Raw genomic sequence first — 23449 nt, forward strand, 5'->3', positions numbered from 1 at the left:
CACCACCCCTTTTAGGCTTTTATTCATTTATTTATTTTTGCATGGGCAGGCACCGGGAATCAAACCCGGGTCTCCGGCCCCTTTTGGCTTTTGTATCAATGATGTCATTATGCCTTAGCAACCAATGACGTAGCTATCATTACACCCAATTTTAAGATACACTGAAGAACAAAGGTCAGGAGATCCTTTCCACTGGGATTTTGAGAAAATCTTAGATGGTGTCAGGGGCTGAGCTGGGGAACAAGGCCAGGGAAATTATATTCAGCAGGGAAATCATATCGGTATATAAGAAGGAAAACAAATGAGGATTCTGCAGGGAATCCTCTCCATAGAGCCCCCAGTGGGCAGCCAGCAGTGCAGTAAATAATCAAGATCCACACTCACAGGCCAAGGAAGAGCCCAAAGTCCGGGAGCTTCACCGCTGCTCCCATTTAACTTAGAATACTACCAGCACAGAAACATTTAAAAAGTATCTCCAATATTTAACTATTCTGTTATTTTTGCTGGATGACATTTGGTTACTTGGTTCTTGCTTGTTTCCAACATATAGGAGCATAATCTATCATAAAACCTGTATATTCAGATCCTAATCAAAAACCAGGATTTTGCTATTAGTTTTGATTCTGAACATTTTTCTCCATGCAGAAGCTTATTAATACTACTAACCATAAATAGGCTAGCTATGCTTTTTTCTTTTTTGGAAACAAGCATTTGTGTTTATTAAGCAAGGGGAGGGAAGTCAGAGCAGTGCAGAACTGAGCCAGTGCCTGCTGTGTCCACCCACCCAGGCCGCCCAGGACCTGGAGAGCAGTGGATAGGCTGCAAACACACACACACACACACACACACACACACATACACATACACACACACACACACACACACGGTCCCTACCCCAGAGTGAGCCCCCAGGAAACCAGAACCCACTGGGGAAGGAAGAGGAAGTCAGCAAAGGGCAGAGCCAAAGGAAACAAAGAGGAAACGGAGATAGTGGACTGACAGACTTACTGACAGCCCGTGACCCCTCACTCTTGTGGGAAGGGCCGAGTCCCCCAAATCCAGCCCCATGAGAGGAACCAAGCAGCGCTATGCATGTGTCAAAAACCCAAAACCCTGGTCATCAGCAGCAACAGGACAGGGTAGGGTGTGTCTGTGCTGGGTGTGAGGCTGTGTTCCCATGGACAGAGCTGAGACAAACCTACCTGCGAGCAAAGCTTATCCAACAGAGCTTTACACTCTTCTGCCTCCATGAAGCAGTATTTCTGTTTTTTTTATTTCCTGTATTCACATTATATTTAATATGAAATGAATTTAAAAGTGCCAATAATTTTCTTTGTTGATGCATTTTAAGAAATCAATATAAGAAATGTATAGTTATATAAGCTAGTTGAATTTGAAATAATAAGTATAGGAATAATATCAAAGAGGGTGTTAATTTTGGTTAACTTTTTTAAAAATATTTAAAGCAAACTATTATTGTCCAAAAATTTTGTAGTCATGAGATTTTAGGCAAAGTTCTAAGCAGAGAGCACCTAAGAATACCACTAAATGGAAACACTACTGAATTGTTTTGAACAGATCTTTCTAATTTTTCTGTTTTATGTGTGCCTTTAATATTTTTTCCTTTTTTATAACTTTTTTTAATTGTGAAATATGACATATATACAAAAAAGCAAAAAATTTCCAAGCACATTTTAATAAGTAGTTATAGAAGAGATTTTAAAGTTTGGTATGGGTTACAGTTCCACGATTTTTACTTTTTTCTTCTAGCTGCTCTATGACACTGGAGACCAACAGAAATATCAACATACGGATTCATCAGTCATACTCATTTGTTAAATCCTATCACTCTGCAATACTACTCCTTCTCTTTAAATAACATTCACACATAAAGAAAAAAATTCAAAGTACATCACAACAATTAGTTGTAGAACAGATTTCAGAGTTTGGTATGGGTTACAATTCCACAATTTTAGATTTTTATTTCTAGCTACTCTAAGGTACTGGAGGCTAAAAGAAATATCAGTATAATGATTCCGCATTCACACTCATTTGTCAAACTCGACCTTCTCTGTATAACTTCATTACCTTTGATCTTTCTCCCACTCTTTAGGGGTATTTTAGCTATGGCCATACTAACTTTTTCGTGTTGGAAGGGGCTTTCGATCTTATGGGGATAGAGGGATGGAACTAGTCGATGTTCTGGAAGGGCTGGCCCCTCTGCATTTCAGGACTTATATAGACCAAGGGTCCATTTGGAGGTTGTAAGTTTTGGAAAGTTACCCTAGTGCGTGGAACCTTAATAGAACCTCAATATATTGCCCTAGGTATTCTTTAGGATTGGCAGGAATGGTTTTGGTGGGGTTTGGCAACTTATAATAGGTAGCAATGTATAATTGAAGCATACATAGACCTCCTCTTCTAATACCCTATTTGTTACACTGCTCTTCTCCTTTTTTTTCAGGATGGTATTGTTGATCCCATGGTGCCAGGGCCAAGTTCATCCCTGGGAGTCATCTCCCATGCCGCCAGGGAGACTTTCATCACTGAATGTCATGTCCCACGTATGGGGGAGAGCAATGGTTTCACTTACAGAGTTGGGCTTAGATAGAGTGGGGCCACATTTGAGCAACAAAAGAGGTTCTCTGGAGGTGACTCTTAGGCATACCTGTGGGTAGGCTAAGCTTCCCTGCCACATACATAAGCTTCATGAGAGTAAGCCTCAAGATCAAGGAGTTGGCCTATTGATTTGGGTATCCTTAATATTTGACACAGTGTCTGGGGTTTCCCTAGTGGTAAAGCTCAATAGTTCCATATCTTCTCTCCCATCCCTCAAGGGACTCTGCAAACACCCTTTGACTATCTGCTTAATATACTCTGGGATGTATCCAGGCATTACATTAAGCTATACTGGATTAAATGCCCTCATTCTTATTCTGGGCTCCCTGTGTTTGGATTGTTTAAATGATCTATTCAGACAGGTTGAGTTAGATTATGTGCTACAGAAAATTTAGTTTCTGGATAAAGTAAACCTTTCTTCTTTTGATCTCAAAGAGTAGGTGAGGTTCTAAAATAACCAGCAATGTCTTCCTTATCCCTGTATTCTGAATTACCTTAATCCCAACATGATCAGCTCCATTCTTATCTCTAAATACCAGTAATACATATATAAAACAGCCCTTCAAAATTCAGAAATAACAATTACCACTCTGGACTAAATGCTATTGCTATAAGAGCTTACAATCTAGGCCCCAGTTTTCTTATAAGTATTTCCTAAACGAGATCGTACAATATTTGCTCTTTTGTTTCTGCCTAATTATTCCTCACCAAATGTTACACAGGTTCATTCATATCGTTGCATGGCTTACAACTTTGTTCCTTTTTGTAGCAGCACCATTTTTTATCACATGTTTACACCATCATTCACCAATCTACTTTTCAGTCAGTGCATCTTTCAGCCACCTCCATCTCCTGGGCCTCATATATGATGTACAAGGTCAACAGTCCACCAACACTCTCAATTTTAGATAATTTCATTGTCCCAAGAGAAAGAAAGCCAATAAACACACCCTTGCTAAATAAAAAATCCAAACCTCCCCTAAATATTGTCCCCATTATGTACCCTTGGTATCATTACGGTTCTGTTGATGATTTCCTGTTAAATATAGCCTATGGCATGCAATAACATTTTTCTGCCTATAAACCAAAATTATACTTTTTGTACAAGATTCATACATTTGCAGTAGTTTCTGCAAGAACTTATTTGTATTTATAGTGTTAATTGGTGGGACATATAAGTCTACACAACCTCTTTCAATCATGTCCACCTTCAATATGGTAATATTACTTATAGACCCACTAGTGATCTGCCTTCATTTCTATCTATTCCCTTACATTTTAGTTCAACCTTATTAGGTAACTGTTCACCTATTTCTAGCTTCCATGTATCTCTAGGTCCCCTATATTCTGTATTATAAGCCTCTGATTTTACCTTTACCATAGTCATAAAAGTGGAATCATTTTTATTATGGAAAATTTCAAGCATGCAAAAGAGGGAAACCTAGAATAATAGTAATTGCTGCCACAATTATTAATGCCTAGCCAATCTTGTTTTATATATAACACACCCAAGACCTCAAACCTCGGGTTATTGAAGTAAATCTCAGGTATAATACTATTTTATCTATAAATGTCAGTATATATTTCTAATTTTTTACCCCCAATATCATTGTCACATTGAAAATTCAAAGTGATTACTTAATATCCTCAAATATCCAGTTACTGTTCAAATTGGCCAAGTGACTCACAATTTTTATATTTGTTTGAAGCAAGATTCCAGTAAGTTCCATATACTGTGATTAGACAATATGCCTCTTATGTCTCTTTTAATCCAGGTTCCCAGTCTATCCTTTTTCCCTTGAAAGTGATTTGTCAAACACACAGCAGAGTTCTCCACAGTCTGGATCTTGCTGATTGCTTCTTCATGGTGGTGTTTCCACACTTATCCCATCCTTTTTATTTCCTGCAAATTGGTAGTTGAGTGGGAGCTTTCTTGTCATTTTGTATAGTCCATGTTTACTGCTAAGAAGTTCCATTCTCTCTGCTAGAGCTTTACCACTGGCTCATAGGACTAGACTGACTCATTCATTTATGAAGCCCACTGAGTGCCTGCTATACGCACTCCTGGGTGCTGGAGTGCAAAGGTAATTGTGGCACTCAAGAGCTGTGTTTACAAAGTAATGCCAAGTGTTGATCAAAACTTCCTTTTACAAACACAAGGTAAAATAATTTTATAACAGCTGTTGCATTGCTTTAACAAGTGTTTTGTCTTAATAAACCCTCATTTCAACCTTATGAGAAAAGTACTACTCTATCCTAAGGCTCCTTCTACAGCCTATGGGAACTCTGAGGGAACTGAGGTCTAGAGAGTTTTCCTGATTTGCCCAAAGTTACACAGCAAGTCAGGAGTGGGCCAGGGATGTAGACCTGCATTGTCTGGCTTCTGTGCCCAGAGACCTAAGCGCCAGGTGATGCTACTGTCCCCTTCCCTTGCTAACTCTCTGCACAGTTGCTCTCTGTCCAGACTCTCAGTGACAGGAAAGCTGAGCAGTTCTCTGGCTAATATAGACCTTCTCTTAGGTAATTTCTACCCATGAATCATTTGAATCAATTTAACTGAGGTGAGTGGGAGCCAACAATGTGCTCAGAAACAGACTAGAATAAAGTGTGCACCCACTTGAGGTATAAGGAGCACAGACTCAATTAGCACATCAACCTGGTTTAAAACTTGTAGTTTAATAATATAAAATATCCCACAGCTAGATATTTGGATCCTAGTATTTCTTTTCTTAACTCTGTCTTTCCCTCTCCAGAAACCATATTCTTGAAAGCCAAAGCCTTGAATTTGTAAAATCCAGGAATTCGAGAATTCAAAAGCTAAGCCCAAAAAGGAAGCCACAAACACTAGATTCCATCAAGAGCAGGAGGAGAACCTCTTAACAGGAAGGACAGTTCCTAGGATATACAGAATTCCAGGCATATTTTTTGCAGCGCCTCTACCTATTTAAAACTCTGATTCATAAAGATTACAAAATTCAGTGACAGAATTCTCACCTGCCATGCAGGAGACCCGGGTTTGATTTCTAGCCCATGCACTTCCCAAAACAAACAAGCAAGCAAAGAAAGAAAGAAAAAACAAACAAAAATTCAACAAATGGTGCTACAATAACAGGATACTCACATGGAAAAAGAATGAAATGCGACCCCGCCATACAGCATACAGAGGAAAAAGAAAATTCGTGGACTCACATCAGGTATTGTGATCCATCGATGAAGATTCACAATAATGTATAGAGAAGAGATACTTTCTAACTTGTTTATTTCTATTATTTATTTATTATCTATTGTTTATTGTCTAAAGCAATATGAAGAGTCCTCAGCCTGTGTTGATGTGAAAGTCGCCCAGAAAGCATGTTAGCATGCTGCAGGCTATTTTACAGGTTGCAAATAAACACAGCAAGAACCTTGCTAACACTGATCATTTCAAACCAAAGCCCTGCTGGCTTTTATACTTGGTGAAGGAAATTGAATGAACTGCCTAACTGGGTCAGGATACAAATACATCCATACTGAGTACACAAAAGGTTGGAGCCCCCGGGTGAAAATGATGCCCAAGCAGCCAAGAGAGGTGTGAATATCAGTTAAATCAGTTGCTTGGCACCATAAAGACTGTTAAGTTCTTCTGGGCTGTCTGAACAGAGAATTCTGGATACCTTAATGAAGGATGAGGGCTTGGAACGAGGTTCACAGAGTGAGTGGCTCACTTTCACACAGCTAACAAAGATTAGAATATCTCTTCAACCACACAATAGTAGCTCCGTCATCCCAACAGAAGCTTTGCAGTCACTGGCTCCTACAGAGCACGCATCACTGTCTCCTGAAGGACACTGCACTGTGGTGTGCTCATAAATGCTTAGCGAGGGACTCTGGGAGGTGATGCCTGATTTGAAGCATCTGCCAATTTCTTTGTGGAAATACTCCCATCGTGGCTGATTTCAAATTACCACCATGTTGGCCCTGAACACAGAGTTGGAAAGAGATGTGTGCTCTGGGCTTTTGAAGAGACAGGAGGAGTCAACTCCAGCATATTACTGCCAGTGACTCAAAACTCTGACACTCCTCAAATATCCTGCTCAATTGATTCACTTCTTGCTACCATACTCTCCTTCTTGCCACTTCATGGTTTCTTCCTACTATTTTATTTTCCTGCCACTGGCTGTTTGTCTCACTGTTCAAACTCTCTGAAAGGGGATCCGAGTAAATCATCCGCTCCCCAACTAGGAGGGAGAACTCCTCATGGCTAACGTGAACATGCCCGGCATGATCAATAAGCTATGCTCATGCGATACCTCTACCAAGAAGAGCATTTTATCCTGGAAGATCCGTGACCCTTTCAGAAGGGCTGATCTAATATGGCAGGCAACTTGAAGGGACTGTTCAGTACTTTACAACGTAAACAATTAAGAACCTGATACCTGGGTTTGGTTTTAACAAATTGTTTTGGTATCATTTGGAAACATCTTCATCTAGACGCCTTTCTGATAGTTTTCCCCATTTCTCCAGAGGAGAAGTTGTTGACAAGAATTCTGGGCAGGAATTAGAAGACCTGGCTCTAAGTCCAACCAACAATTACTTTTTCTTTTTCTGTGACCTTGAGCAACTTCACTTAAACCTTCTGAATCTATCTCCTCAGCAATAAATGAGGAAATTGCTCCTATCCTACCAAATTTCAAAGGATGTTTTACTGGAACAAGAAGAAGAAAGAGGAGGAGAACATAGCAGGGAATTTAAATATTTTTTGAAAACATAGTTAAGCCTTTTTCTAAATATATGGATCTTGAATGCATAGAAAGGAAGCTCCTGTGGTTGAAAGGATGACAGTGAGGTGAAAGGCCCAGGACCTGACTTTTGAAGCTTCCTTCCCGCACTCTCTGCCCTCCCCTCACTGTGGAACCACAGGGCGCCACTGAACCCAGCTGGAAAATAACGAGCCTGGGCAAATCGAAGACATTTCTATGTTCAGAATTCTTCCTACCATATCAACTTGGAACAAAAAAGTATTTCCTCATAAAAAAAATTTTTTTAGTAATCTTGGAAACAAAATATCTCCGGCAAATTTTATTGTGAAAGGAACAAATAAGGAAGAATTTTAAGAATAAATATGGAAGGCTCCTGGAATCACAATTTTTAATCTCCTGCTGGGGACTCAGGCCTTACTTCTACAAAACATACGATATAATTTGTGGAATGATTGTTGCTGAAAGGGAAATAGAGAAATAATTTAATTTTTTGTCAATCCTCTATCCTAGTTTTTCCTTATATTTCTGTTACTTTAGCTCATAAATAGCCTTATCTGAGTTTGAATGAGTTGAAAAGGAGTCATATATTCAAAAGTGCTTTTATTATTGCTATTATTATCATTATAAGTATTAATATACCAGCCTCCAAACCCATCTCCTTGGGCTTTTCAATGTTTTAGGTACTATTGGGCAGAAAATACCAAAGGAGATTTTACTTTTTTTTTTTTTTTTTTAACATGGGCAGGTATCAGGAATCGAACCCAGGTCCTCTGGCATGGCAGGCAAGTGTTCTTGCCTGCTGAGCCACCGTGGCCTGCCCAAGGTTTTATATTTTTTAAAACTCTTTGAGCTAGTTTTCGGCACAGCAAAATGTCAGTCTTAATCCTTTGTGTTCTTACTAAGGTTACAAGATAAATAAAAATAAAGTTGGGAGAGGAGGACAAATACAATAATAATTATTATGATTGTTATTTCATTAACAACAATTATAAAAGAACTTTCACATTATGATTTCTTCTTTAATTACATTAATTCAAATGAGAGATCAACAATGTTGTATCATCAAAAATATCTACAATCAAAGGTTGAGGCCACGGGTAACTTGACCAGGACCAGCATGTATCAGACAGTCAATCTATCATCAAGGTCCCCATAGGAAACAGAATTAGGAATAACAGTAGGAATAATTCCAGGAAGGATTATTTGTAGAAAGACTAACTACAAAAGGTATATGGGTGGGATCTGGGGAAACATCAAGGGTAGTGTGGGAACCCAGAGCTAGCAGGAGAACTGTCCCCATTCCGAGGCCCTAAGAGTTGAAGGGATAATCAGGTTGCAAGGTGCCCAGAACGGGAAAGAATTGTACAAGTCAGTATTGTGCCACTGAACTATAGGGAGGTCCACAAATGTGAGCCACGTATGTAATTTAAAATTTTCTACCACATTTTTAATAAGGAGATATATGGAATTAATGTTAATAACATATCTAATTTAATCCAATGTCATCCCCACATTTAAACAATATAAAATTATTAATGAGGCATTTTAATTCCTTTCACATCAAGTCTTTAAAATCCAGTGTGTATTTTACAAATACAGTACCTCTTGTTTTGTGATGTGATGTGGACTCATCACATTTCAAGTACTCAATAGCTACATAAATTTAGTTTGACCTAACAAAGATGTCTGGTAATCTAGCTGATTCAAACATAGGCAATTTTTCTTCTGTTTAAAATATGGTCAATAGATGCACATTTTTAAACTTTTTCTCCAATAAGCACAAATACTTCCAAAAGTAATTTCTAAGGGAAGAGCAGTTTGCAGAGAGTTCTCCATCAAGGACACCTGCTCTTCTAATTCAGTATGACATCCCTTGCTGAGTTCTTGTGAATATTATGTTAATGTTAAAAGGAAAGATGTAAAGCAAAATTTGAGAACCTCTGGCCTCAGGATAGAATACAAACCACTGTGTCCGCCCCCACTGCAGTTCTGCAGCTTCACGCCTTGCCCATCAGATCCCAACTGGATTCCATCCCTCTACCCCTCAGGGTGTTTCCACCATTCTGCTCAAGCTGTTCCTTCTGCCTGAAATACCTTCAACCCAACTCCAAACGCCCACCCCCAAGTCAATTAACTTCTTTTCCTCCTTTAATGTGCAATTTAGGTTTCACCACCTCCAGAAAACGTTCCCTACCTTCACAGGGTGGGTCTGATGCCCAGATTCATGCTACCAAGCTCACTATTTTCCCTCCTGTACTGGAAACTCCTTGAGGGCTGGGCTTTTGCCTGGTCCACGTGTGAGCCCTGTACAGGTTCCATGGTGTTTGGCACATATTAGAAGCACAATAATTTTGTGTTCATAAATAGCTATTTCATCACTACAAAACTGATTATATAAGAATAACATCTTAATCAATGACAAACTCATTTATATGACAGAAAACATTATCATGGAATAATGGATCTGGGAGTCTATTTTTAACCAGGCGATTAGGGAAACCAAGGAAATAAAGAGAAAGAGAAAAATTAAAGACCCTGAGGGAAACTGTACATGATACTCACCAAGAGAGAAAACTCAAGAAGAAGAATCACAAGACAGGCCAGCTCTTTGTAGGGAGAAAAGAAAAAACAAGACTGTGAAAGCTATACCCATCTGTATTTCATTTCTTATAAAGAAAGCTAAAGTTTCAAAATAAGGTAGTCTTTCTAATTCTGATAAAATGTTCCGAATTTTAATTTTCAGTTGATTACAACATATTTACAATTTTATAAAGGAAATAAACACCACTGCATACTTTTCTTCATCTCATAAGAACAGAAAATATCGACTACAACAGAAAAAAAGGATATATTCAATACTATTTTAGGCACTTTTACAAAATTCAAATAAAAATCCATATTGAATGAGAGAGAGATAGAAGGGAATAAAAATGAGCTGAGCCCACAGTCCCTATCCCTCTCCTCCCCACCTCCACCGAAAGACTAATAATGAAGGATAATAAAAAAGGCATGTTTTTTACTTGGTCTCTATCCAGTGCTAGGACTTATTAGTAACTATATTAAAGATAGAAAGAACTCTCAGTCAGGAGAACAGGCAGTCCTTGAGATAAATGAGGCAATTGTCCTGATGATTGTCTTGGACATGTTACCAGGTCAATTTATGATAATTGAGGTTTCAGGAGCTCAATCTGTATATTACCATCAACACTTCACAAAGTATCAAAAAGAAAGTATTTCTCAATTAGTGTCCTATTAAAATGCAGCCTAAAATATTCATTAACCAGGCAAAATATTATAGACAAAGTCACTGGAAGATACCATGGTATCTACACACCAATGTAACTTCTTACTGAAGTTGTTTCACAAATGATACATTCTCCTAAGAGAATGGATAATTTAGCAGATTGTAAAACAAAACTGTGATTTCACTGATCACTGATACCTTCCATTTCTTAATACAGGATGAATCTTATTATAACTGATTTTTAAAGGGCTGTTCAAAGTCTTATCTTATTGTGGCCTCGTTCTCTAAGCCAACGCAGCAGGTGAACTCATTGCCCTCCCTCCTACAAGGGACATGACTCCTAGGAGTGTAAATCTCCATGGCAACATGACACAGGATTCCCGGGATGAGTCGGGACTCCGCATCAATTTTCATAATCAACTGAAAATTAAAATTCAGAACATTTTATCAGAATTAGAAAGAATACCTCATTTTGAAACTTTAGCTTTCTTTATGAGAAATGAAATACAGATGGATATAGCTTTCACAGTCTTGTATTTTCTTTTCTCCCTACAAAGCATCATGGGATTGAGAGAGCCTTCTTGACCAAAAGGGGAAAGAGAGAAATGAAACAAAATAAAGTTTCAGTGGCTGAGAGATTTCAAATAGAGTCGAGAGGTTATCCTGGAGGTTATTCTTACGCATTATGTAGATATTATCCCTTTTTAGTTTATGGTTTATTGGAGTGGCTGGAGGAAGTACCTGAAACTGTTGACCTGTGTTTCAGTAGCCTTGATTCTTGAAGATGATTACATAAAGGTATTGTTTCTACTTGACCATGTAATTGCGAAAACCTTTTGTCTGATACTTCTTTATCCAGGTTATGGGAAGACGAGTAAAAAAATAAGGATAAAAATAAATAAATAATAGGGGGCATAAAGGGTCAAAACCCAGGTAGACTGAAATACTGGTGGTTAATGAGAGGGAGGGGAATGGGATGTATGAGTTTTTTCTTTTTATTTCTTCTTCTGGAGTGATGCAGTGTTCTAAAAATGATCATGGTGATGAATACACAACTATGTGATGGTACTGTGAGCCACTCATTGCATACCATGTATGGACTGTATGTTTGTGAAGATTTCTCCATAAAAATGTTTTTTAAAAAAAATCTTACGATGAAATTTTGTGTTTTCAAGAAATACTGCTTATTCCAGCAGATCAAAGGCCCAGGAGGTGTTCAATTAGTGCCTGCAGTATTTGACTCTAAATCAAGTTTTGTCAGACCTTCATAGACACCGTTCTTTGAAAAGTGTAGAGAGGAATTTGGCATCACTTTCTCATGCTCCCAGGTTTTCTAACTGGTTTGTTAAGACCCTAATTGCCATGAACTATGTTTCATGGCACCATTTTTTAATTGAGGGCCAAGTTCTAAATTATCACATAAGCCTCATAAGTATAATTCACTTCTATGACATAAAGACCTATGCTAAGACCCTCACCTGTACTACTAAATTGAACTATGTGTAACAAAGGAAGTCAGGTGGTGCAAGGTTTAAATGCTCTTGTGCCAAATCATATGTCACGGAAAGCAGTAACCTCAGAGGAAAACTGATTTCCATCTTTTTCTCTTTTCCAAGTCTTCTCATAAGCCTTGGGTCACTTGCTGAACTTTCTTAATTATTTTATTAGTCTGCCTGGAGTCTCTTGGATATTTTCTTGTTAATCACAGAAAGAAATTCTTATATTTCTTCCTATTTTGTCTTGTATTACTTCACAATCAAGTCTTTCCAATATAAGATGAATAGAAGCAATGTCAGCAGAATTCCTTGTCTTGAGTCCAAGTGAATGAACTAGAACTAATTCCAAAATCTCACCATTACGTATGTTTCCTGTAGACATTTGCTTTGCTATGTATGCCTTAGCAGGTTTAATTCCTTTTGATTTCTAGTTTGCTAAATATTATCATTAATGAATTTTGGATTTTTTACCAAATGTTATTTCTGCAACTATTAATAAAAGTCACATGTTTTGTCAGGAATGGTGAAGAGCCTGAGATTTTCCCCTACAGGTTAATAACTTGGCATGCAACAATTTTATGGATACTGGCAATGAGACTCCTGGATCAGAGACAAAGGAGCTTTTCTACTCATGACATAGTAAGCAACATGATAATCATTATATATGTGTCAGTTCCCCTTGTACCCCTTCCCATGGGGGAAACAAAGATGGGTCCAAGTAGATGTCTATGCAAGCAGTGTGTTGCATTACACAAGAGAAAGCATAAGCTTAATGAACAATACATTTATAATGGGCAGTAAGCATATCTGCCCTCTGCTCTAGCTTGAAACTTATCTTTATTATTTTGAACAGTAATAATGCCTTCTCTTTCCTGCAGAGGGAAATGCTACTGCTATTTTCCAATGCTATTAACCATACAGACATGCTTTAAAAGACTTCCCTGAATATAGGACAATCAATGTCTCTGCTTGCAAGACATACAAAACATGAGAGACCCATGGAAATTGTGTCCTAACGGGTTTCTTTTTTCTAACATATAACATCAGTAAATTCCCATAGTTGAAAGAAAAACTTGGCATTTTTTCAATAAATTCTACTTTATCATGATGCAATTTTTATACATATCTGGACTTTTATTCTCTATTTTTTCTAATTTTAGTGTTTTGTACCTACGATTAGAAGAGATGTTATGAGAAAGGATTGTGAGAAGATGGCATAATAGGAAGCTCCAGGAATCAGTTTCTCCACCCAAATAGCTATTTTTGCAGGAATTGTCTGAATCAACTATTTTGTAACTCTGGAGCTTAGTGGAACACTTACATCATACAGGGAAGAGCTGGATAAAGAGGCTTGGTAAAGTTTGATAAATTTTGACTATCACCTTTAGCATAGCAGCTACCATCCTCCATCCCCCAACCTCACGGCAGGTAGCTGTGGGGACTGCAACCTATATTCCCAGTATAGCTTTCTGGAAGTAAAGTGGGCAAAAGGACGTTGGCCTCCAACAATTGGGATTGTGTATTTCAATTGCTGATTATTGCTTTTTATTGTGGAGGGGGGAGACATCATGGAGAATAGCCATAGTTCACTCCCCACCCCCATAGGCTGAAGCAGCAGGCCATGGAGGAGATTTAAAGGGAGATTTTATAGTGGTTTCTTTTTTCATTTAGAAGTAAAAGTAGTTTGGAAAACCCACAAACAGATGGCTCTTGCCTTCAACAAGCAAAAATCACAAAAATCACACACAAAAAATCATGAGTAGTAGAAGAATTAGATTTTCAGGGTTACCACAATTTAATACTACAACTTTAATCTGTGCTCAACAAAACATTATAAACCATACAAAAACACAGTAAATTATGGACCATTCACAGAAAAAAATAAAATATTCAATAGAAACATCCTTGTGGAAATTCACACATTGGAACTATTAGCCAAAGATATTAAATCAACAATCTTAAATATATTCAATGAATAAAGAAAATCATGGACAAATAACTAAGGAAAATTGGTAAAACAATGTCTGAAAAAAAATGAGAATATCAATAAAAACACAGACATTATAAACAGGAACCAAGCAGAAATTCTGGAGTTGAAAAGTACAATAACTAAAGTTAAAAAAAAAAACTTGCTGGAGAGATTTGACAGATTTGATCAAAAAGGAAGAAGGATCAATGAACTGGAAAACAAGACAATTTAGATTAGCCATTCTTGAAGAGGAGAATGAAAAAAAGAATGAATAAAAATGAACGGAGCACGAGTTACCTTTGGGACATTGGCAAGCATACTAGTATTTGAATTATAAGTCCTAGAAGGAAAAAAAAGAGAGATAAAGGGCCGGAAAAAGATCTGAAAAAATAATGACCAAAACTTGCCAGATCTGATAGAAAGACATGAACAAATACATCCAAGAACCTCAATGAATACCAAATGGGGTAAACTCAAAGAGATCCACACCAATACACACTATAGTCAAACTGCTGAAACTCACCATCAAAGAGAATTCTGAAGATAGTGAGAGAGAAGCAGCTCCTCACATACAAGGGATGTTCAGTAAGATTCACACATGATTTTTCTTCAGAAATCATGAAGGCTGAAGATAGTGGGATGGTAGATTTAAAGTCCTGAAAGGAAAAAAATAACATTGTCAACCAAGAATTCTCTGGCAAAATCATCCTTCAAGAATAAAAGATAAATTAAGACATTTCCATATAAACAAAAGATGAGGGCATTCATTATCAGTAGAATTGTCTTACAAGAAATGCTAAAGGGAATTCTTCAGGCTGAAATGAAAGGACAGTCGATGGTAACTTGAAGTCACACACACACAAAAAAAAAAACACTAGTAAAGGTAACTCCGTGAGTAATTATAAAAGCCAGTATTATTGCACCTTTGATTTGATTCATAATACTGTGGTCTGAATCATATCCCTCACAAAGTCATATCCTAACCCCCAGTCCTGTGGTGTGAACTTATTTATAATCAAGATCTTCAAAGGTCCTATTAACTTGAGGCCAAACCGAATTGGGGTGGGCTTTAAACCAATGTGGCTAGAATCCTTCTAAGAAGAGGAAGTTTGGACACAGCAGAAGGAGACAGACAGCCACGTGACAGAGGCAGGAATGGAGTTATGCTTGCCAGCAAGCCACCAATACAACACTACTGGCTTCAGAGAAATTATGACCTGCCAAGACCATGAGTTTGCATTTTTAAAACTCCAAAACTGAGATAATAAATTCCTGTTGCTTAAGCCAACCAGACTGTGGTATTTGTTTTATCACCCCTGCCAAGCTAAGATAACATAACTTTTCTCTTTTTCCTGTATGATTTAAAAGGCAAATACTTAAACAATAATGATAAATCCTTGCTTAAGGGCGTAATATTTATAAAGAAGTAATTTGTGAAAATAACAATATAAGGGGGAGAAATGGACATGTATAGAAGTGCATGATAGGTATCCCAGGAAAAATAAGTTGGTGTCACCCAAATTAGATTATTACAAGTTATTAAGTATAAATGAAGATGTTATTTGTGACCCCAAGGTGACCAGTAAGAAAATAACTCATAAAATATATATAGAAAAAAAGAAGAGAGTCAAAATGTTAATCTACAAGAAAAATAAACTAAATGCCAAAAAAGGCAGAAATGGGGGGGGGGGGGGGACGCTGAAAACCAAAAAAAATAAAACATACCAAAAACAAATAGCTAGATGGCAGAAGTAAGTCCTTCTTTAACAGTAGTCACATTAAATACAAATAGCTTAAATTCTCGTATAAAATGTCAGAGATTGGCAGATTGAACTAAAAAAAGAAAAAAAAAAAAAACAACAGGCTTCATCCATATGCTGTCTACAACTCACTTTAGATCTCAGAAAACATATAGAAGTTGAAAGCAGGAGGATGAAAAAAGATAGTCCATTCAAATAGCAACCAAAAGCGAAGAGGGGTAGCTCTATCACTGTCAGGCAAAACAAGCTTTAGTGAGTTGAATCAATGTACATTTGTTGTGATTACTGCAATACTGCTGTATTTGGAATTATTTCCACCATCTGATTCTTTTTTTGGTATGCTGTATGGTGGGGCTCACATTTCATTCTTTTTCCATGTGAGTATTCCCTTATTGCAGCACCATTTGTTGAATTTTTATTTGTTCAGGTTTTTGTTTGTTTGTTTGTTTATTAGTTTGGGAAGTGCATGCACCAGGAATTGAACCTGGGTCTCCTGCATGGAGGGCAGGAATTCTACCACTAAACTACACTTGCACTCCCTTCCACCAACTGATTTTGTGCTTTCTTTTTATTGTAGTGTTTCAAAGTTCTTTCTTTTCTTCCCTGCCTACTGTTCTAATGATTTTTTCCCATTCTTTATTTTTCTTTCTGTCAATTTAAAAGCTATAGATTCTATTGCTATTATTTTGGTGATTCAATTTAGTATATTAAGATTTAAACAAAATTCACAGTTATGTAGTACTTCTACCCAATTCATAATTAAAATGTTGGGTATACTACACTCTGAGCCTGTAAGCAGCTCCCTATATTGTTATTTCTATATTAAATTTCACTTTTAATTCTTTTGACCAAAAAAGGCATTTTTTTACAATCAATAGTTAATTAAAATTACCCACATATTTAATTAATTTCTGTATTCACTGTTGTTTCTCATGTCCCACATCTTCCCTCTGGGTTCACTTATTTTCTGGCTACAGAAAAATTATTTTAGTGAATGTAAATAATAAATTCTCATAGTCTTTATGCGTGTCAAATTGTCTGTATTTTGCCCTCTTTTTTTTTTTGCATGAGCAGGCACCAGGAATCGAACCCAGGTCTCTGGCATGGCAGGTGAAAACTCTGTCTGCTGAGCCACCGTGGCCCACCCCTGCTCTCATTCTTGAAAAACTGGTTGCATGTACAATTCTGAGAAGCTACTACTCCATTTTCTCTGGCATTAATTATTAGACAGTAAAAATCTCTTATTGGCATAATTGTGGTTAATTTGAAGATAATTTGTGTTTGTTCTCTGGTAAATTTTTAAATTTTCATTTATTTTTAATGACCTCATTATGCTACAATATGCCTAAGTATGAATGTAATTTTTTTTTATGTTGTTTCATAGTCAGAGGATTCTTCTAATCTGTGGGTGATAATCTTAAATTCTGTAAATTTTAATAACAATTATCTTGCACATATTAATTCCTTAATATCTCCTCAATTCTCTTATAATTCATATTAGTTGAATACTGGAGCCTCTCAATTTATTCTTCATGGTTCTTAGCTGCTTTTCCATATTTTTTTCTCTTTATCTCTTGTGCTAAATGACACATTAGGATTTCAGTACTATTTTCAAGTTTATTATTCTCTTATCTACCATGCTGATTCTAGAGTTTGCCCAGTATATTGATATTTATTACACTGGCTGCCTTTTTATTTCTAAGACTTTGAATGCATCATTGTTACATTTACCAGTATATCTTTCAATTCCTGCCTGATACTTTTCTGTTATTTTAATAATCAGGCTGTTCTAGTTTGCTAGCTGCTGGAATGCAACACACCAGAGACGGATTGGCTTTTAATAAAAGGGGATTTGTTTCCTTAGTTCTTCAGAGGAAAGGCAGCTAACTTTCAACTGAGGTTCTTACGTTGGAAGGCACAGGGTGATCTCTGCTGGCCTTCTCTCTAGGCCTCTGGGTTCCAACAACTTCCCCAGGGTGATTTCTTTCTGCATCTGTAAAGGCCTGGGCTGAGCTGCGAGTGCTGAGATGAGGTATGCTAAGCTGCTTGGGCTGTGCTATGTTGACTCTCTCATTTAAGCACCAGCCAACTAAATCAAATATCATTCATTAGAGCAGGCATGCCTCTTAGCTGATTGCAGATGTAATGAGCAGCAGATGAGGTTCAAGTACCATTGGCTCATGTCCACAGAAATACAACTAGGTGCCTTCACCTGGCCAAGTTGACAACTGACTAACTACCACACAGGCCTTCATTTATCTATTTAAATATATCAGAAATACTTATTTAAAAGTCATTTTCTTTTCAGACTTCTCTAAAATTTTCAACCAGGATGAATTCATGTGCAGACTGTTGGTTTTTAGTCATATTTATTTTGGCCATCTTCCTTGGCACCAGATTTCTTTCCCATGAGTTCTGGAATTTTGGTTCACAGACTAATTTTTAGCAGAAGGTACTGTTTCAATTTCATTTTCCATTCTTCCTTCTACGCTCATTTCTGCATTTCTACTCGGCTGAGCTGCAATTGCTTCCAGGGAGTCAACACAGAACCATTTATTCTTAAGACAGTTACTTCCATGTGAGATACTGACACATGGCACACTTCCTTCAGAGATCCTTTTGGGATTCCCAAATCCAGACTAGGTGCCAGTTTCATGCTCTTCCTCTTAGAATACTATAATTGCTATTTACAGTTGATTTCTCCACCCGTTCCCCCCACTCCACACTAGAAAGACTGTATGTGGCAGAAGGGCAAGGACCCCGGACATCTAGATCAATGTCATTTAACCCAGCACTGAGGGAAATTCCTAGAAGACAGTAACACTCATTAAATTGTTATTTAGTCAAAGAAAGAAATGTTTGCATCACTGCATAGTGTGGCTGATAGTATGGCCGTTGTACTAGAGTCTCAGGACCCATGTGGTTAATTTTAAAGCTATAAAGTTCATGACTTTACTAGGTGACAGATGCTTATGTCTTAATAGTGATTTAGTAAGCACTTGACTTCCAATCCAATCATTACTTCTTTCCTTCTGATTTACTGGCACATAACTCAGAGTGGATCTACTGGGTGAAACTTGGCAGGATGAAGGGGATGACATCTCATATTCTGCATTCTGCTCCATTGGTGTAATTACCATAAATATCGTAGATTAAACTTTTTTCTATTTATTATAACTCCTTCTTTGATTTCTAAAGCTGAGGGGCTTCATTCTATCCAAAGATCTTTTTCATTTCTTTCAGAACAGAAACCAAATAAAATTAGCTCCAAGTCATTACTGGACTGTCAAAATACTGATGGAAGTGTTATCAACATACTCACTTCCTGTCATTACTACTGGAAATCCTAGAATCAGTTAGAACATCTCACAAATGGCTATTTAGGAGTACATAGTTTCACTATACCCCTATAAATTACAGAAGATTCTATTGAGATAGTTTGTAAGAACACAGAACACTGTCTCTTGATGTTTACAACGTAATCTAATTATTAATATGCATACATCCATATATATACAAATAGATGGATATAGATATAGATATATGGTTTCATTTTCAAGACCTTAGGTAATTACTCTCATGACAAATAAAACATCCATATTTCCTTCTCACCCAAGGGAAATTTGTTTGTGTTGATTTTCTTTTGTTCTGTTTTGTCAGGATTAAAACTAATTTTATACCAATATTATTAAAATTGTTTTTTAAAATTATCAAAGTAGGCTTCTTTAATGAAGACAATAGCCTTCACTTAAACTTTTTAAAATCCTTCAGAACAAGCATACGAACACTATCTACTAATAGGCCATAAAATCTATGTGCACCTGCATCAGTCAGACTGACTGATGTCATTCAGGATGTCTCAGAGAGGCTCACTGACTAAAGAAGCAGTGGAAGAGTCTCTCTTCTTCCTTACAAGTTTTCAACTACTTGGATTATCTCATTGTGGGAGGCATGCCTTGGTTGATCGCAGATGTCATCAGTCACAGATGCAATCAACTGACTGATGATTTAACACACCAGCCTTCTGGTTTATCAACTAGCCACAAAAGATCCTTGCAGCAACAGTCAGGCCAGTGCTTGCCTGACCAGACAACCGGGCATCATCACTTGGCCAAGTTGACACCAGAACCTACCCATCACAGCATCCATTATAGCTGTGAAAATATTTTACCTTATTTCTATTTTTGTTTACTCAATGGAGAAAATTTTGAATTTCTTTCCTCTGAATAATTATTTTGCTAAATTTAATATATTTCTGCTCTCTTAGTTATACATATAAAGTTCACAGCAAATACTACAGCCAGTATTTCTCCCAGATACTACACCATTTTAGAACGGTTCCTCCTCCATTGCATGTCGAGAGTGGCTTATGCAGTCTTACTGTGTAAGATAGGAGAAAACTGCAATCAGGAAAAGAATGTAAGTACACTTACTAACTTCTTTGAGAAGCTAATGTTTAATGCATTAGTATATGGGAAGTCACTAAAGTCCATATGCAGTGCAATCACAAAAAAATACACTGAAGACAAAGATAATACTGTTTAACACAACCAAGGTTCAGGAAACTTTCAAAATTCAGAACTAAAGAATATCAGAAATAAAGTATATTAGGTAAAGAATAATGTTAAAATACTGAAAGGAGAGAAAAGTAGAAGAGCTCGGTATGAAAAAAAACAAATTCATCTCTCATAATATTATTCAACAGCCCAGGTCACAGCATATTCACTCAAACTATGTTAAGAATTTGAATGTCAATTCATAGAATCCTATGTGTGATACAATGGTGATAAACACTTCATTATAATTTAAAGTAATTCATTTCTACAAACATTATAGGACACCAAGAGTGATGGTTAATATTATGAGTCAACTTGATGAGGTCACAATGTCCCATTTGTTTGGTCAAACACTTGTTACTGTGGAGTATTGTGTAAGTGGGCTTAGCATCTATAATCAGTTGACCTTAAGTAAATGAAGCGGACCTCATTCAATTAGTTGGAGATCTAACAGCAAGAACCGAAGGTTCCAGGGATCAGAAAGAATTCACCTCAAGACTATTCCCTCCACTTCTTCCTGAGTTTCCCCAAGAAACTCAGAAAGAAATTCAGACACAGGAATTCAACATCACTCTCTCTAGAATTTCCAGCTTCTAACTGCCCTGCGTATCCAGACTTGCCAGTCCCCATAATTGCATGAGTCAATTCTTTGTAAGTCTCTTTATAGATACGATTCCATTTCTTTGAAGAAATCTGATGATGCACCTACTGTGTGCACAGTGAAAAAGACACGAGTCTATGCCCTCAAAAACTCAGTCTAATGAAACATAAAGACACATCCCCACCCACTGCCTTGCAGTAATATTGTTTCAAGAGCCAAATTAATGGTAGATACATTTTTATGGGTAAATCCTTACTCCCGCACATTAATAAAAGTCTCAAGTGTTTCTGCAATTTATAATTACAAACAAATAATCTTTTTAAACTAATAAATAAAGATATCCATTCCAATTAGGCACTAATGGAAAACAGTCGCTCACTCTGCATCTGCTATCCCACTTGCTAATGCACAGAAGAAGGACAATTCATCGTTGCGTGACACAAACTAGAATATTCTATTTGGAGGGATAAATGATGTGAAATGTTTATAAAATATTTTGGTAAGGAAAAAATGACCAGACTATGAACCATCATTTTTTTCATATTAACATAACAAAAATTAATTGGCTACACAACTGGCAAAATAGAATTTTCTGGTGCCGGTATTTTCCATCCCAAGCAGATCTCCTAAATTAAGTCTCCCATGTTGCAGAAATTTAAATAATGAATCATATATCATCACCCACTCAAAAAAGTTCATGTAAGTTAGTGAAAGTACTGCCTACCGCTATCTTGCTATGCAGGCAGCATTAATTCACATCCTCATAAGTAGAACAGAAGTGTGTCCCAAGGTCTCCCCCCAAGGACACCTACATCAGATTATGAGAGTGAAGACTGCAACAGGCAGCACTCGCCTGTGCCCAGATGCCACTGCCACACAAGAGAAAGGCTGAGCAGAGCTTTGCCGCACAGCTCTCTGCCATCCCGGTAACAGAGCTCAAGGCAACTGGTCTGCCCTCCTCATAGCCTCATCTCCTCAGGACTCTCCTAGCTTATTAGGTTTGGCTTGATTTCCTGTGTGTTGTGCATACAATATACCTAACACTACCAGCCTTCATCTTTCATCAAAGATTAAAAGCATTTCCCCTCAAATCCAATCCAACTATGCACAATTGCAAGTTCTCCACCAGGATGGCAACCCCTGTCAAAGTTAGAAATATCCAAAGACAACTTTTCCAGCTTGCTTCAGAAGTTGCCTGACAATCTCAAGAAATCTCCATCTTTGGGTGATGTCCACTTTCCTGGGTCTCTTATGAAATCATCCACACATACTTCTTGTCATTCTATAACCTGTGGTATGAATGGTCACCTCATCCACCATCATCACACATAATATAAGGGAAGGAATATCGATGAGCTGGCCACAGCAATTTCTATTAGAAAACTAATGAAGAAAAGGCAGAGAGGGATCAGGAGAGAGCAGGAGGGGGGAAGTGGTAATTTTTTCTTTTTTAATTTCCATACATCCACACAGGAAAAAAAGAAAAGAAACAGAAGGTCCACAGAAGCTATTGCTTTCATTCTGCACTTAAACACAAGGCTGGAGCTAGAACTTAGGTCTTTCCTCTTCTATGTCCTGCCCTGTATTCCTCCCAACTTCAGCCAGCACCTCAGGACATTAGGGCATGGAGGATAATCAAATCTTCCTTCCCAATGGAGCGAATCCTTCAGGGGCTTTGTGATGGTCAGGTTCATGTATCAATTTGGCCAGATGGTAGTGCCCAGTTGGCTGGTGGGGCAAGCACTGGCCTGTCTGCTGCTATAAGGACATTCCATGGACTTAAATCATGACCACATTGGCTGCATCCACAGCTGATCGCTGTGTCTTCTGCAACGAGTAACACTTAATCTAATCACCAGAAAGCTTTTAAGGAGGATTCAAAAGAGACAATCACTCTTCCTGCTTCAGGCAGCCAGCCTCTCCTGAGAGTTCGTTGAGGACCTTCATTGGGGCTGCCAGCTTGCAACCTGCCCTAGAGACCTTGGACTCGATATCCCCACAATTGTGTGAGACACTTTTATCGATTTTATATTCACAGACATCTCCTGCTGATTCTGTTTCTCTAGAGAACCCTAGCTAATACAGGTTTATTTAAGGTTGTGGTACTTTTTTCTTGGTAAGATTAAATAAACACAGACTTTATTTCTAAGTATTTCCTTAATGGTACAAGGAGCAGCCCCTCTCCTGCCCCAGACACCCAGGTGACTTCCTCAGCTTCAAGTTTAGAGGAACCATTATAAAATTCGGGTGGGGTTCACACTGTACACCTGAGCTGGGTGGTCCAAGATGCCTAGGAAGAAAAGCTTCCTCTTTGTCATTCTCTGGTCTAGTCTCATACAACTAACTAGTTTTATGATTACTCATCCACTTATGAGCAAGCCCTGCCAATTATACCTCTCACTGTCTTTCAAATCCATCACTCCCTATCCACCTCCACTGGCGCAGCCTTAATTCAACTCTTCATC

At 37.6% G+C, this 23449-nt stretch overlaps 1 long non-coding RNA gene across 2 annotated transcripts in view; it reads right to left on the reverse strand.

The window, feature by feature from the left end:
* Positions 1-23449, reverse strand: part of LOC143682848 (uncharacterized) — a 114512-nt gene that overhangs the window by 87431 nt on the left and 3632 nt on the right. For both annotated transcript variants that reach the window (XR_013175319.1, XR_013175318.1), the window contains exon 2: positions 14591-14723. This is a non-coding gene — a long non-coding RNA (uncharacterized LOC143682848). The remainder of the gene's footprint in view (positions 1-14590; positions 14724-23449) is intronic.

Source organism: Tamandua tetradactyla, chromosome 5 (genome assembly GCF_023851605.1).
Source record: "Tamandua tetradactyla isolate mTamTet1 chromosome 5, mTamTet1.pri, whole genome shotgun sequence".
NCBI lineage: Eukaryota > Metazoa > Chordata > Mammalia > Pilosa > Myrmecophagidae > Tamandua > Tamandua tetradactyla.